General features: G+C 41.9%; 1 long non-coding RNA gene across 2 annotated transcripts in view; it reads right to left on the minus strand.

Moving 5' to 3' along the window:
- LOC119895290 overlaps positions 1 to 14,784 on the minus strand; it is a 75,393-nt gene that overhangs the window by 20,876 nt on the left and 39,733 nt on the right. For both annotated transcript variants that reach the window (XR_005443054.1, XR_005443053.1), the window contains exon 2: positions 11,716 to 11,819. This is a non-coding gene — a long non-coding RNA (uncharacterized LOC119895290). The remainder of the gene's footprint in view (positions 1 to 11,715; positions 11,820 to 14,784) is intronic.

Below are 14,784 nucleotides of genomic sequence, written 5' to 3' on the forward strand. Positions count from 1 at the left end.
TCCAGAGCAAACATTTACATATATATACTAGCCATGTATTCATTTCTTTCTGCTTTCTCTTGAACCACATCACATTCAGACTAAATATGACTAGTCGCTGTGATTGAACAGCTGTTTGATTGACTCACAGCTGTTGGGACAGAGGGCTGCCTCCACTGACCTGTCAAGGGGAACGTCAGATGAAAGCTGACAACATTTTAACCCTGAAGCAAGGCAGTCTTCAGCCTTCCATATACAGTATAACTGCAAAGCTACAGTGCATGTACAGGATGTTCACACGCACAAGTAAACAAATAAAACTGGCAACCTCGGATGTATGGATGTATTCTCGAGAGACAGCTTGTTTTCTTCATCCTCTTTATGAGTTCATTAGTATAGTTTCTTCTTGGCAGAGTGTCTGAGAGGATCGAAGATCTTCTGAACTCACTGCTGTATCACTACCACCTACGCACAGGTCAACACAGCAATACAGTTTCCATACTGTGAGCTTAAATATGCTTCCTGGATTTGTACTTTGCTTTAATAAATGTGTATTTCACCCATATTCTGTAAAAAAAGAAAAGTACAATATACTGTGTAGTGCTTTTGTAGTATTACAAAAAAGTACAGTTAGAATTGAGAATGCATTTGTGTAATTTAGGGCATTTATCTATACAATCTAATTAGGTCCAGATTTGCTCTGTGAAAATATGGTGTTTACGAGTGAATGTGAGCATACAGACATATTATGATGGAAGTCTGCTCAGTGCACATATGGTGAAACAGAGGACTCTCTTACCACCACTCTCTCTCCCTCTCCAACACACACACACACACACAAAGATATATATATGTGCGTATGTGCTCAGCATACACTAGACTCTATAAACACAAATGCCTGCAGAATCAGGGATAGATGGTGATGCATATTTTTCTTTCAAAAAACAACAATTATCTCACAAAAAGGAGATAGCACTATTTTTACTACATGATTTGTAAATAAGTAAAATGGCCATTAGTTCACGCCTATTCGGCTAAGTCATGGTTTGGTTATTGTTATGTTTAATTGTGTTTGGTTATGGAAAGTTATTCTAGTTAAGAGTTAAGTTATTTTGGGGACATTCACAGTAAGGTTTTGATCACTGGTTTGCTAACTCAACCAGGTTGAGACCCAGAATCTCTATTTGAATATATCTTACCGATGACATGCTTTCCACTCTGTCACAATCATTCAGGTGTAATGCAACATGGAACAAAACAACAGCGGCAGGAGTGGGACGCTGGCAAACACTTGAGGCTGGGTTCGACGATTTGGTCTGAGTGCAGCAGAGGCAGGCAGACCAGCAGCACAAGCCGTAACAAGATGGCGGCGGTCTGCAGCAGAGAGTGTAGTGATCTCTGTCCAGGGAGAAAAGAGACAGAAAGCTGTAAGCGTAACCTGCTCAGGGCACCTAGGTGCCAAGTATTACAATGATTTGGAGTCAGTCCCTTCTACAGGGTGGGGCAGGCAGAGCGGAGCCAGTACCCACAGGAGCACTGATAGGTGAAGGGGGCGCGAGAACAATGGAATGGCTGCCTCCCAAACAGAGCTGCCGTACTGCAGTGATAAAGAAACAGGAAACGGGGTGGGGGGTGGGCGGGGGGTAGACACACCTGCTCCTGCTGCTGGAGCACGAGCAGCTACTGTAACAAGCAGCAGACAGAACACGACTGAGCCGGATTCAAACGTGAGTCCAGCCTCTCATCCAGCAATCAGAGGGCACCTCAGGACTCATGTGAGAGCATGAGTGAGATTACAGCACTGGGGAAGAGCTGGGAATGACAGATGAAGGGAGACGTAAAGCTGACAAAACCATACTTTCCAACATATGCTGTGCCACTCACATAACAGATGTTTTTATTCATGCATTTAGACATGAAAAATAAAAATTTTACACCCAGTGTATGCAATAGAAAATCACTGATGGCTTCTCTGTGATTTACAGTATAACATTTATTTAGTGCATTCAAACATAATCTCAACTCCTGGACATGTTATCTGCTGTTATACTGTTAAGTTTTCTGATGAATTTTGAACAGATTTTAGAAAAGCTTTCATGAAACCTCTTTAAAGCTGTTTTTCATTAAATGACAGGGCCACACCTAACTGACAGCAATAAAGAACTCTACTTAAACTGTACAGGTATGAGGTAAATGTATCTAAATATCATATACTGTTAACGGAAATAGTGACAATCATGTAATGCAGTCTACTTTTTCCTTCATCCCTAAATATGGAAGCACAGCATCTGCTTCCTTACTGACAGAAGCTTCCCCCTATCATTTGCTTTGTTTCCATGTCAATCCATTTCCACCACTGCAGGTCCAGCGGTGTGCACTATACCTGCCTGTACAGAGTAATACTGTAAAAACATTCACACCAAGCAAGATGTCAGAGAGACACTAAAAGATCAGTAGTCTTGTCAGTGGTCGGCCATTTTACAAGCTGGAAGAAAATACTAGCCGAGGCTGGGGGAGGAGGTCTTAATAATGATAATTAAGTCATGTGCACACATGCAGAATGATAAAAGTACAGTCTGAATGCTTGCACACTGCATACCTGGAAGTTAGCTGCTTTTATTTCCCCCCGCAATTACTTTTTTTGTCATATTATAGGATGATATTTGAAAACCAAACAGAAATCATACCTACAAATATTCAGTTTCTTGTTCCTTTCCTTCCTTACTGTCTGGATTCACTTTTTCTCTGCATGTTTCTGCTGAACAAAGCAAATACTGACTCCAAGACCTATCTGCTGAAGAAGCAGACCCCGCTGAACTGAGATGTCACATGACTTCATTTACATTTTACCACCAAATGCCTGAATGTCAAAAAACAATGAATTTTGCACTCTGTGTATGTAAACACATGGGAGATAAGAAATGTTCAGATAATGTAATTATACTCCCATTTTTCACCCATTCTCTGTAAGTTAGAAATCTCAAAGAGATTAAAAGATGGCATTACAATAATGCAGACAAACATTAAACCCGTGCATCTAAAACATCTCTAAAACATCCCTGATCTCAACAGGTCAGACATCCTACAGCAGTCAGATTCTACTGTACAAAATCATTTTTTGTCTATTGTTAAGCTCTGTTGCAGAATCAGGAGGTTTAGAGATGGTTTAAGATACCATATGCTTGTGTACGCTTAAAGAAATCTGACTTACATGCCACTGGAGTCATTCTGAGGCAACCTTTCTTACAACTGCATCCTTTCACAAAATAAACTGCAACCAGGCTGCAGAGAAAAACTCTATATGAAGTGCGTGGCAATGCGAATGAGTTGCAGATTCAAAGAAGTCATTGCTCATTAGAAGAGTTTGACCGCATGTAGTAAAAACGCCTATTTAATGGACCTCTAAAGTCCTTAAGCATGGGAGGATTGTACCCAAAATGGCAGCTGTTTCTTCAACCGTTCATCTGACTTGGCTAAAATGCCTTCAAATCAAAGCTGAAACTACAATCAAGAGTTCAAAGCTACCTGTCCTTCAACCATGTAATCACTGCATCATATCCCATCCAAACTAATGAAAGAATGAGGACAAAACATCAAACAGTATCACTGTTCAAACGCTGCCGAAGCTCTCTGAAAGACTGAGAGCGACTTCAGAGTGGCTGAAGAAAGAGAAGAATAAGAAGAAGGAGAAGTGGAAGAAGAAGGAGAGGAAGAAGGAGAAGGAGACGCGTAAAGGGGTTACATCCTGTAGGTGTGGAGAAAGGGAGGGAAGAGCTGGAAATGAAGCTGTTAGCGACCAATTATAGAAACAGACGTTTGCCTCCAGACACATTTCGACACTCTGAACGGTAGTTTTAGGAGAACTGTGAGCACTGAGCCAACAGTCCTTGGCATGAAACGCTGAAGACCTGAAGTGGCCCCACATACAGCACTGCATCAAAATCCTGGACCGCATACTGTCTCACTTCTTCAACCCTCCAATAACATCTGTAAAACACAGTACACACTATATCAGCCTTTTTACTGTAATTTTGCATCTTACTCCCATGAGGGTGGCACCCTGCTGCACACAATTATCAGTATAATCTGTATCCTACAATTCTTTCAATTCAACCATGCCTTTCCCTATTCAGCATCCTCATTTCATGTGTAACAAACAAAGGCGAATGCAGAGGTAGGTGCACCAGGCAGAGAAAAAGAAAGATGAGAATTTTCATGAGGTCAAACACAAGTGTACTGAGCTTTCAGGGTCACGCTCTCAACAGTACTTTGTGCTGCTCTCAAGACATGAAGTACACAAGTTCAGTAGTGGAAATAGGAAGAGCCATGATGGATTTTTGTCTTTTGTGTATTATATAGTATAATACAGTATAGCCCTGAGTACCATTATATTCGAAATGGGATTTGCACTTTGCAGCCAAAGTGATATTATTAGTGCTACAATATTTTCCTGCTGCACATAAATGAATACATGTTCACTGATTGTTTCTGCAAATGTATGACTGTGTCTACACAGTATACAGTACATTGTCTACAGCTGTCTTTTACAGACTGAGTAAGGTTCTTTTGCTGTTTGTCTATGTGTAACATTAGTCACTGTGGGTGTAACCTTAGTCACACATTCCTCATTCATTCACTGTACCTGTCCCCCCCCCCCCCGAAAAATAAAGACGCATACTGTAAATGAGACAGCGTTTTGCCGTCTCACCCCACCTTGTCTGGACATCCCTCCATCCCAGTCACATGTCCTTCATACCCACATTCCTGTATCCATCTCTCCCTCTCCCCCACCCAACGCCCTACATGCTGAGCCTGCCTCTGGGTCTAAACCCCTCCATATCCTGAATGAGACCCAATGTTCTTCCTCTTCGTTCTCTATTTTTCACTCGTGTGGGTGGATCAAAGGAACATTCCCTGTCACCGTGCCTCGCTAAAAAAATGAAGCCGTCCTTTCTTTGCTGCGCTTTGTGTCTTTCCGCCATTTCCCTTTTTTATTTTGTTTTAGGTTCCAGAGATGTGTGAGCGCCCCTCGCAGCTCCCAAGAACCCAACCCGTGCACATCACAGCAAAACGTCACAAGTTAGGGTCTCAGGGAATGAGAGAGGTACAGATTGCTTTTTGGCAGGCCTTTCCTATGCGACATACAGTAGATCATCTGCTGCACGAGGGCTATGGCTGAGACTGGAGCAGACAATGGCTTCTAGCTTCCTCTCTCCCTGGCTTTGTGCTGTGCTGTACCCTAAGTCTCAGTTTTGCCGGTCTGGTCTCAGTAAGTCGAGGTCTGCACAACCCCACCCCCGCCTTAGTTCATCCATATTGCTTTTATATTGTATAAGACAATAAGAATCATGGTATTCTGCGCATGAGTCAAATACCAATACACACCGTAAATGACAAGCAAATCACATCACACATAAAGACTCGAAACACGAAACTGAGCACATATCATCTTACTGAAAGCGAACACACATGTACTGTACACACTTGTGTTGTAGTCACCACCGAATGGCCATACACACCCAGACAGACAGGACTTTATTATCACATGACGTTCATAAGAATGGCTCTGCCTCAGCGTATATTGGCCTCACTGTCGCTGCCCCAGCCTGGCTCAGCCGAACCACGGTACAATAATCTTTGATGTCTCACATAAAATGCCAAAATCCTGCAGCATGCACACACGCAGCAGTACCAGTCAGACAACAAGGACAGCAGCAGAGACCAAAAATGGTCTGCCAGGGTCTTACTCAGATCAAAATCCCTCCCCATTATTAAAAAAGCCAAAGCTCCTTACCACCTTACATTCTCCCCATGAGATATCCCATCTCCAGACACGCCAGGCTTGTCAGTCCTCTGAGACCACACCTGTCAATCATGCAGCTCTGACTTTGTGGAGGGAAAGCTCATTCGTCAGATAGACAGAATGAGATCCGACTGCCCGCTGACGAGATGAAGAGGAGGAGGAATAGGAGGTTGGGAGGGAAAAGAGATGAGATGCGAGGAAGGAGAGAAGGGAAGAAGAAAACTCACCCAGCCGACCGTGGTGGCGGAGGCTGCCGCAGTCCTCTCTGCATGTCTGCGCCGGTCAGCCTAGCAGAGGAACAGAGGATGTGGCCAGACAAAATGGAAAGAGAGAGATCTGTGAGAAAAAGAGAAAGCTGGAGAGAGAAGTAGAGGAAGAGATTTTATTGCCGCTAGCTCAAGCTTTGTTGAATGGATCATTCGGACTAGCACACGAGGCTGCTGTAGCAGATTGCTGCTGTCTAGCCGTCTGCTGCTCAGACATGCAAGACTATACCATGCGCAGCCAGAGAGAGAGAGAGAAAGAGAGATACAAGGGAGGGCAGGTGTAAGGTTAAAGGGTTAAAGTAGGTGAACAAGAAATATAGCAGAGTTTAAATAGAAAAGTAGTAAGAAAGACTGACACCACAGTAAATTTACAAACTACTAAGGAAAGAAGCCACTATATAAGGAAATAAAGCAGCATCAGAAATGTCTTCACAAAATAAGAATACGAGAAGATGCATCGCAGTGGGCAGAAGTAGAAAAATGGCACGCGCATGGAAAAAAAAGAGTAGATCAATGGGCCTGTGCCGCATGCTTACTAGTAAAAGAGAGTAAGAACAAATGACAAATGAGCAAAAGAATGAGAAAGAAAGACAGGAAGGAAAGACCAGAAGAAAAGCAGTATTAAGGTACAGTAAGATACCAAACTGACCACTTGAATAAAAATAAATGCAAATGCACCAAACTAAGACACACATGCATGCCACATACAATCCAATAAAGAACACGTGTCCACAATCTCAGCATTCCCTGAAGTTTAACATATAAATCACAGCTTTACGTCGGACATTAAATAAATCTAAATAAAAATCAAACTGAAGTTCTTGTTATAATATGAGTTTTGCAGATATGGTTCAAAGTTGTGAAAATAGGTTCAGGCACAGAGCGCCAAAACAACCACAGTAATGAATAATAGGAAAAAATGCATAACGCCTGTTGCTGTAATGCCTCTGCCCGCAGCTACTCACCCCTCTTTCTCCATGTGACACCACTGCCCATCTTTTCTTCCACTGTCTGTCTGTCTGTCTGTCTGTCTCCTGGCTCCATCTGTGTCACATTTTCTATCTGCTCTTGCTCAGCGCTTTAGTCTCGCTACATCACACCTCTCTGTCTGTGCCTCTGTATTTTCTTTCCCTCCTGTGCCTTGCATGCTTCTTGGATTGCAGGCTCAAGTCCCCAGGGCAGAGAAACTGTAGAGCCTCTGCTTGCCCCTTCTGCCTGTTACATACAGCACCGAAACAGCAGAGGGGGGAAAGAGAAATAAATATCATCCATTCATTTCCTCCCACAGCTGAAATCACAGACTCCAAAGGCCTGCTATATGCAGAGAAGGAGAGATAAGAAAAGCTAGAGAAGGAGGGAGAAAGTGGTAAGGAGAAAAAGAGCATTCAGTAGCAGAGGAGACAAAGAAAGAAGAAAGGAAAAGATAGACAATCACATATTTATCTTACAATGTCTCTTTTCAAGCTCCTTTTCATTTAAGAAAAGAAAAAAAATCCCTCTCCAGTCGGCAAGTCCGGTATTCTGTTCCTGTCTCTCTCTCCCTCTGTGTCTGCGAGAGTGACTGGGTGTTACAGCATGCGTTTCATGGAGAAAAAGGAGGGTGGGAACAAGAGATTGAAGATTGAAAGAGAAAAGGAGGGAGCAAGGGAGAGAAAACGCACAAGTTCAGGGAGCGGTAAAGGAAATGTAACTGGAAGCCGTGTGGTGTGGTAGTCTTATATTTTATCAGTATTAGCTGCTGTAAAGCAGCAGAAAAGGCTTGTGAAAAGGGACGGGAGACAAGATGGTAAGAAAGCGAGACGAATGGGGAGAACAGGGAATTACCGGAACAGGGTTTCTCTGACGGACAACACACAATGGGCTGAGATCAGCGACAGCAGGAAAATAGCCTGTGTGGTCCCACACTATCACCATCTTTCCCTCTACTGGTTTAAATGGATGTCTTTGAGAGCAAAGTCTATTTCATTTCAAGTTCAATAAGAAAATCATAAACAAAACTCGTTTTATCTACATTTTCCATTATTTCTTACTTGAGTATTATCAGTGACTTCTCGTTTTTTGACTCAATTCCAGCACTTTTTTTAAGCAAATGCATCTCTCTGGGTCACAGACATCACATGCTGTGGTGTCTCAACACATCACATGCACTCCAGCGCAGTGAAGGGTCCGTTCATATAATCTCAGTTTTACAAAGTGCCTTTCTTTACTTCCACTTCCTCTCCAGCGACGGTGACGCTTCGAGTCGGCCACACACAGAACTAACATTAGAACAGCTAAACGGGACTATTTATAGAAATTTTCAATGAAGAGAAAAACCTACACTTAGATTCCACAAGGAGGGCGGGTGTGTGTGCTGCGGGGGGTGGGGTCACAAGGGAGAGCTGCTGTATGCCTCCTGCTGTATACTGTAACATACAGTACTACCCCATGGCCACAACAAGACATCTCACACACACAGGCATGCAAAGGATACTTTGCCAATGCCACGAAAAATCCAGTCTAGGCAGGGTAATTATGCACTAAGAAAAACACCCAATACAGAAGTGTCATGTTGTATCTACTGTAAATGACTGCCCGCTCTCTCGTACTGCAGAAGCTGCCCTGCAACCAAGGGCCCCCGCTTCATTCTGGCCCAGAGAGCTCCTTACTCCACCTCCATCAAACCCGGTGGCCTTGAGACAGAGAGCGAAGAGTTTAAGTGGAAACAGTCTTTCATCATCATGCAACTCGCTGCTCTACACATCTGCACACAGCAGCACACTGTACTACGGGGATAGCATCTCTTCCAAACAGGACTGCATCCACTGTCACATTTCATATATTAGATTAGTTCAGACTAAAAGCTGTATAAGGAACACACTTTTATAGCAGCACAAATAAAGAAGGAGAATAATTTTTCACAACTGTGTTACTCAGGGAAATCAGGAGGAAATCCTGCAACTATGATACAATTTACAGGAAAATGCTCATGATGATCCATATAATTTGGTAAATAATACAATCTTTTTTTATTATCAGCATTTTGCTTAACCTTGATTTTATTTGTATGTCACATTAGGAGGGAGCATCTACTGATAGGAGCCCATAACTGAAATCCGAACACCTTAAACTGGGAGTTTAGAAAATGTAGTCTCCAACAGAGATCCACTCTATGCATATAAAAGAAGCCTATGCAGCTAAACGTCATACGAATATGCCACAAATAAAGCAATAAATCAGCGTATTTTACATTGCTGTCAGGGACTTAGATGATTTCAGGGGTCTGTGGTTTTCTTGGTTTGAAGCAGTGAAAGTTGTTACTGGCTGTTTTGATCACAGCAGTGTCTTTCCCATATAGCTGCGAAGAGGAAATATACCGTTTTGGTTAAGTGAAACTGAACTTTGTACATAATTGGATGCCAAGACCGTGCTCTTCCCCCTGCGGCTGTATGGTGTTTCCCTTCAGTGGCATCTCTTTCATTAGAGCGGCCCACAGACCTCGCTGTAGCAGCATGTTGGTGCGTTTTCCCCTCAAATGTTCTCTTCCTCATTCTCCTCTGCTCTGATTGTTTTCATTTTGTCTTCCTGCCACAAATAATGTCACACGAGAGGCAATTTCTTTTCTTTCTTTTTTTTTGCCACATTCATGCTAGTCTGTGCAACACATATTCTCATCTCTTCCTGTGGCCTATAAAAAATGTGAAACATTAAATGAAAAATAAATTGTCAAAATTCAAAATGAATATTTCAGAGCCAGACAAGAAACCACCTGATATAAAGACAACGTATTTACAACCAACTGATAAACCCAGTGCCCTGTTTAAAATCACACAAAAGTTGGCGTTTGGTAAAAGAAGTCATCAGTGTCCAGAGCGTGTGGTGTTTCCTCAGGGAAAGCTAGGAGGCTGTACAGTTATCTCCTGTGGTGTCACTCTGAACTATACAACCTACTACCTCAACCTGCGGAACACTGGAGGAAACTGCCGGATGGCTGCGTTGTAAGTGTTGGCGAAACGGACCCAATCTATCCAGGTAAAAGTAAATCTATAATATATTCTGATAGCGAACTACATATGATTTGGGCTGCCATTATGATGTCTGGACATTTTTAAGACAATTTAGGAAAGAGTCTATAGCTAAAATAACCAGATGGGAATGTCAGTTTCTTGCTAATCCATCAAATGACATACCTGACAAATCAGATTTATGCAAACACCCCGTGTAGCCAATATAGCTATAAAGCAGTCCTGTTAATGGATTTGCAGCACTGACCCAACGGCCTAATTCAGCCAGAGATGATTTATAATGTTGTGTCATGTCGTCATATAGTCCTACCCTCCTACTTTGGGTGGGGTCACCGCATAAAAGATGGGACACGTGGTTTGTTAGTTTGTTAGAGAGTATCCTGTCCTGACAGGGTCGGCGTTTTTCACGGGCAAGGAGAGATTGGTGTTATAAATGACTTACTGTATAAACAAGAGGCTAATGAAGTCTGACAATTCCCATCTTTATGACTATCCAATCAAAACCAGCTTGGAAGATAATTACACTGAAATAGTTGTTTTTCTTTCAAGCACAGGGGCAGGCGCTGTATTTGCCAGGAAGACACATACCTATAGATACGAGCTTGTGCAGCCAGTCACCACAAGTTCGGATCTACGGGTTTGTGGCAGCTGGCGTACCCCTTCAAGAGCAAATAAGGAAGACGAAACCCACAAAACATGGAACCAGCAAGTCGTTCTACTATCTGAACCTGTAAACCCCATTTATTGAACACATCACCCTCTCAGTGGGCGCACAAACAAATGTGCCATGATGAACAACAAAGTATTTATCAAGAACCAGAGTTCAAATGTTGATGACTTTGTACATCTTCATCGTATAGCTTCCAATGTATGTAAAATAAAAAAAAATTAAAATATTGTTCCTTTCATGTATTTTTCATGTTTTATATTTAATTTATATTTATGGCCTTTTCAGTGTGGCCATAAAACACATTTCCTGTTTGTGTATCTTACAGAAAAGAGACTTGAAATTAAACCATAGTACAGTGAACAGGCCAGAGCACATGACTGTGAGATGGACGTGGTGTTTGTGTAACCTTCTGATCAAATTCCTCTCAGGTCAACATTTATTTCTGAAATGTCAGACAGAATAATATACTGTATTATACATGGGCATAAAAATGTGAAATGCCAGCAACTAATGAATGATCTGAATTCAGAAAACACATTTGTGCTGTATAAAATGCCATTTTAGGCTGCGTGAGTATTTCGTGACACACCATGAAATTAATAAAATGTCCATAACACACTCCTTTGTATTCTTAGCAAAAGTATACCTACAATCGCCAAAAGACAACAAATCCAACATCTCTAGGTAAATATTCAAAACTAAAATGAATTAAGACTGTGAAATCATATTAAATCGCACCTGTCAGAACACAAAATATGATGCCAGTTTTATTTTTGAAAAGACACCGGTAATTAATAAATGCCTTCTGTGCCAATATCTGTTAAATTATCCTTTTTTATAATGTGTCATAACACTATTTCTCTTGACCTTACTTCCATACCACCATGCACTGTGAACAGATCATCAGCTACGCATCATATGGTGCAGATTAGAAACTATACTAAACCAAGCTAACAGAAAGAAAACTATAGGTATTATAAATCGCCAACATACCAGTAGGGCACATGCTGGAACTGATGGTCAGACATCCTCTGGAATCAGGTGGAGTCAGGCTTGAGGAGTAGTGTAGGCCAATGCTTCAGGGTAAATCAAGAAACCTATAAAAACAGATACACAAATGATCAAAAACTGATGTGAACAGCACAGAAGCATTGACAGATAAGAGACCCCTGCACATGCATTCCTAAAACCACACACCTACAAACACGTGGTAATCCAAGCACACCCTTAAAACACATAAAAGATTAAAAACTACAAGCACAACAGCGATTCAATAACCGTAACAATAAAAAAAAAGGCTAAATAAAAAGCAAAAGTAAGACGATAACATCCCCTCGTTCTCTCCCTGTTACGCCCTCCTAACCCGTTGTCCAGTGCCCATTTTCCGGGTACAAAAACCTCAAATCGCCTTTAAAAAAAACGTACGGCAAGAGAGAAATGGCAAAAGGTTGAATGCGGTAAGACGTGGACGAGGAGGAGTTGCAGCACAGGGCTGGCTAAAGAAAAAGTGGAATTAGTGACCAAGCAAAGGAAAGGGTGGTGTTTTCTTTTTTTTCTTTTTTTTGGTGCTTCATTCTGCTTGGCTTTTTTGGATCCCAGCAGGATCCTTGGCTGCAGCTCTGCCTCTTCTTAGTGCTGCCAAAATTTGGACATATCCCTTTGTCTTAAACTCTGTTGCATAAAATCAAATTGAGAGATGAGAAAAGATATAACTTAAAAGAGACAAGGGGAAAGGACCGGCCAACAAAACTAGAGCGCAAGTTATTAAAGAAAAGGACACAGCATGAGTGAAAGTGCACAGCAAAGAGGAGAGAGGCTTAGCAGCTGAACGCAAGGGAAACAAAAAATCATAAAAAAAAGTCAAGATGGAAGAAGGTTTCGCGTCAGAATTTTTTCTCTGCAAACATATTATCTCCCAAGAGCGAGCTACAAAAAGTGTCTTCTGCAGCCGAAGCCTTTCCAAAGCTATGCCACGTAGTGAGAGAGGGAGAGAGCAAGCAGCCACTTTTTCCTCTCTCCAAAATGGCTGAGGGCCGGGGGAAAGCAGCTATGAGCAGAGAGGAAGAGTGGTGCTCCCCGTCCTGCTCAGGGGAGGGCTGGGCGATTCAGCGAGCATCTCTCCCTCGTTTCCCTCTCCTCACTCATGCCCTTTGTCCCATTAGCCGTCTTTCAGACCGGACGAATGGCGTACAGCTGTGTTGTCAGTCCATAAGTAACTCTACTCGGCCCACCATGCAGGGGAAGGCTACGACTGTAAACGAGTAAGGCTGATATGGCTTATTGTGTGTCTTTCACATGCCCACATACTAATGCTCCACACTGTTGTCCGTGTTAATGTGTCATCCTCCTGATGCTCTATGCTTAATGCTCTTTTTCAATGCCTCCTGAATGCTTCACAGGACAAGTGACTATTGTTTGATCACTATTTTCTATTTATAAAAAAGGAAAAAAGTATTTGGTAAATGTGGATTTATTATTTTATCTTTGTGGGGCTTATTGTTTTTAGCATTTCATCTTCGTAATTTCAAATTTCCTTTCAGAACATAATATCCTCACTTTCATTTCCTTTGCATAACCATATAGTCCTCAGTTTAAATACATGTAAACGTCTGTCAAAATCATTCTAAAATGTTTATCATGATTTACTTGAATTGACTCCTCTTGTCTTTTTTGCAGTACTTAACCTCAACACCACTTTCAGTACAAAATGTGTAGCCAGACTGCTGCAGTCAATAATACTTATCCCCCATCAGCGCATTTCTAGTGGAGTATCTCAAGGCTCTGTCCACGGGCCGATTCTGTTCATTGTCTCTTTGCTTCTGTGTTCCCCGTAAAGCTTTCCAGATTCAAGGTAAGGCCAACGACTACATCTAACTAAAAATAAAGCTTGTAATAAGGCACAAATTAGAAAAAGAACAAACGTAAGCAGACCTCAGATCATGTGCACGTGCTTAGCTTACACATCATTGATTGTAAAGACTGCACTGTATAGGGAAATTTAGTGTTTCAGCTCTAATGCTACCAGATTAATTCAACAACAATAGGCTAAAAGACAACTGGCAACATTATTTTCTCCCAGTTTAATGAAGAAATGAGCCCATCCTGGTTTTTCGCATTTAAAAAATCAGTGGGGGAAATCCACTTCCACAAATCCACTTCCACTTGTTTGTGTTGTTCTTCCTTTATTGCAACAGGCCTTCTGTTTAATACAGAGCAGTCGTTGTTCCTGGTATAATATACAGATGTGGATTTCCACTGTTTTCACACAAAACACATCTCATTTATAAAACATGTCCACCCTACATCTGAGAAATGAATCCACCAGTAAGGTAACCTGCACCAAGATTGGTGGCTCTATTTTCAGATTTTGAAGTAGCTGTTCGTGTGCATTTAGACTGTATGCACTGAAGTCCCATACCAGTAAGCAGCTGCCCTACAAAAGTGTCTTTAAGCAAGACACGATAACCCCCATCAGTGCAGTGCCCTACCTGACCCCGACTTCTGACCTCTGGAAGAACAATAAGCTAATGTGTTACAAAAAGCATTTACAAATTGTACAAGAAGCCAAGTGTGTGTGTGTGTGTGTAATATTTCACAAATAAAAGAAACACCTTAAAAAATGGATTTATGCGTGTATATCAGCTTGTTAGTGTTAAGGAAAAGGACAAATGTTGAGTTTAGGATATTAGGTGCCCTAGATACTAGTTTTGCCACAGCATGCCAATGGGCCGCTGTCTGCTCCATGGTCACCACTTGAATCTAAATGAACAGATTTGACTTTCAGGCTATTGCCAAGAACCCTGTCACAGTGCCGACACAGAAAAGGGCCTCTCCAAAACAGAAGGTTGAAGAAAACAGAGCAACCGACATGGGCATAACCCCAAACCTCTAACAAGGTAACCCCTTAAAGCCACTCTCAGAGCCTGGGAAAGAGGGAAAAAGAGAGTGGGCTGCCAACAACGGGGAAAAAATGAAATACCACATTTTTTTAATTCAGGGACATAACATCAGGGCAGAAAATGCAGTGACAATCGAACAAAAAAAAATTCAGGCCTGAGTAAC

The sequence above is a fragment of the Micropterus salmoides genome, unplaced genomic scaffold (assembly GCF_014851395.1).
Source record: "Micropterus salmoides isolate LMB-PRFRI ecotype aquatic unplaced genomic scaffold, ASM1485139v1 Ms_hic_scaffold_9, whole genome shotgun sequence".
NCBI classification, from domain to species: Eukaryota; Metazoa; Chordata; class Actinopteri; order Centrarchiformes; family Centrarchidae; genus Micropterus; species Micropterus salmoides.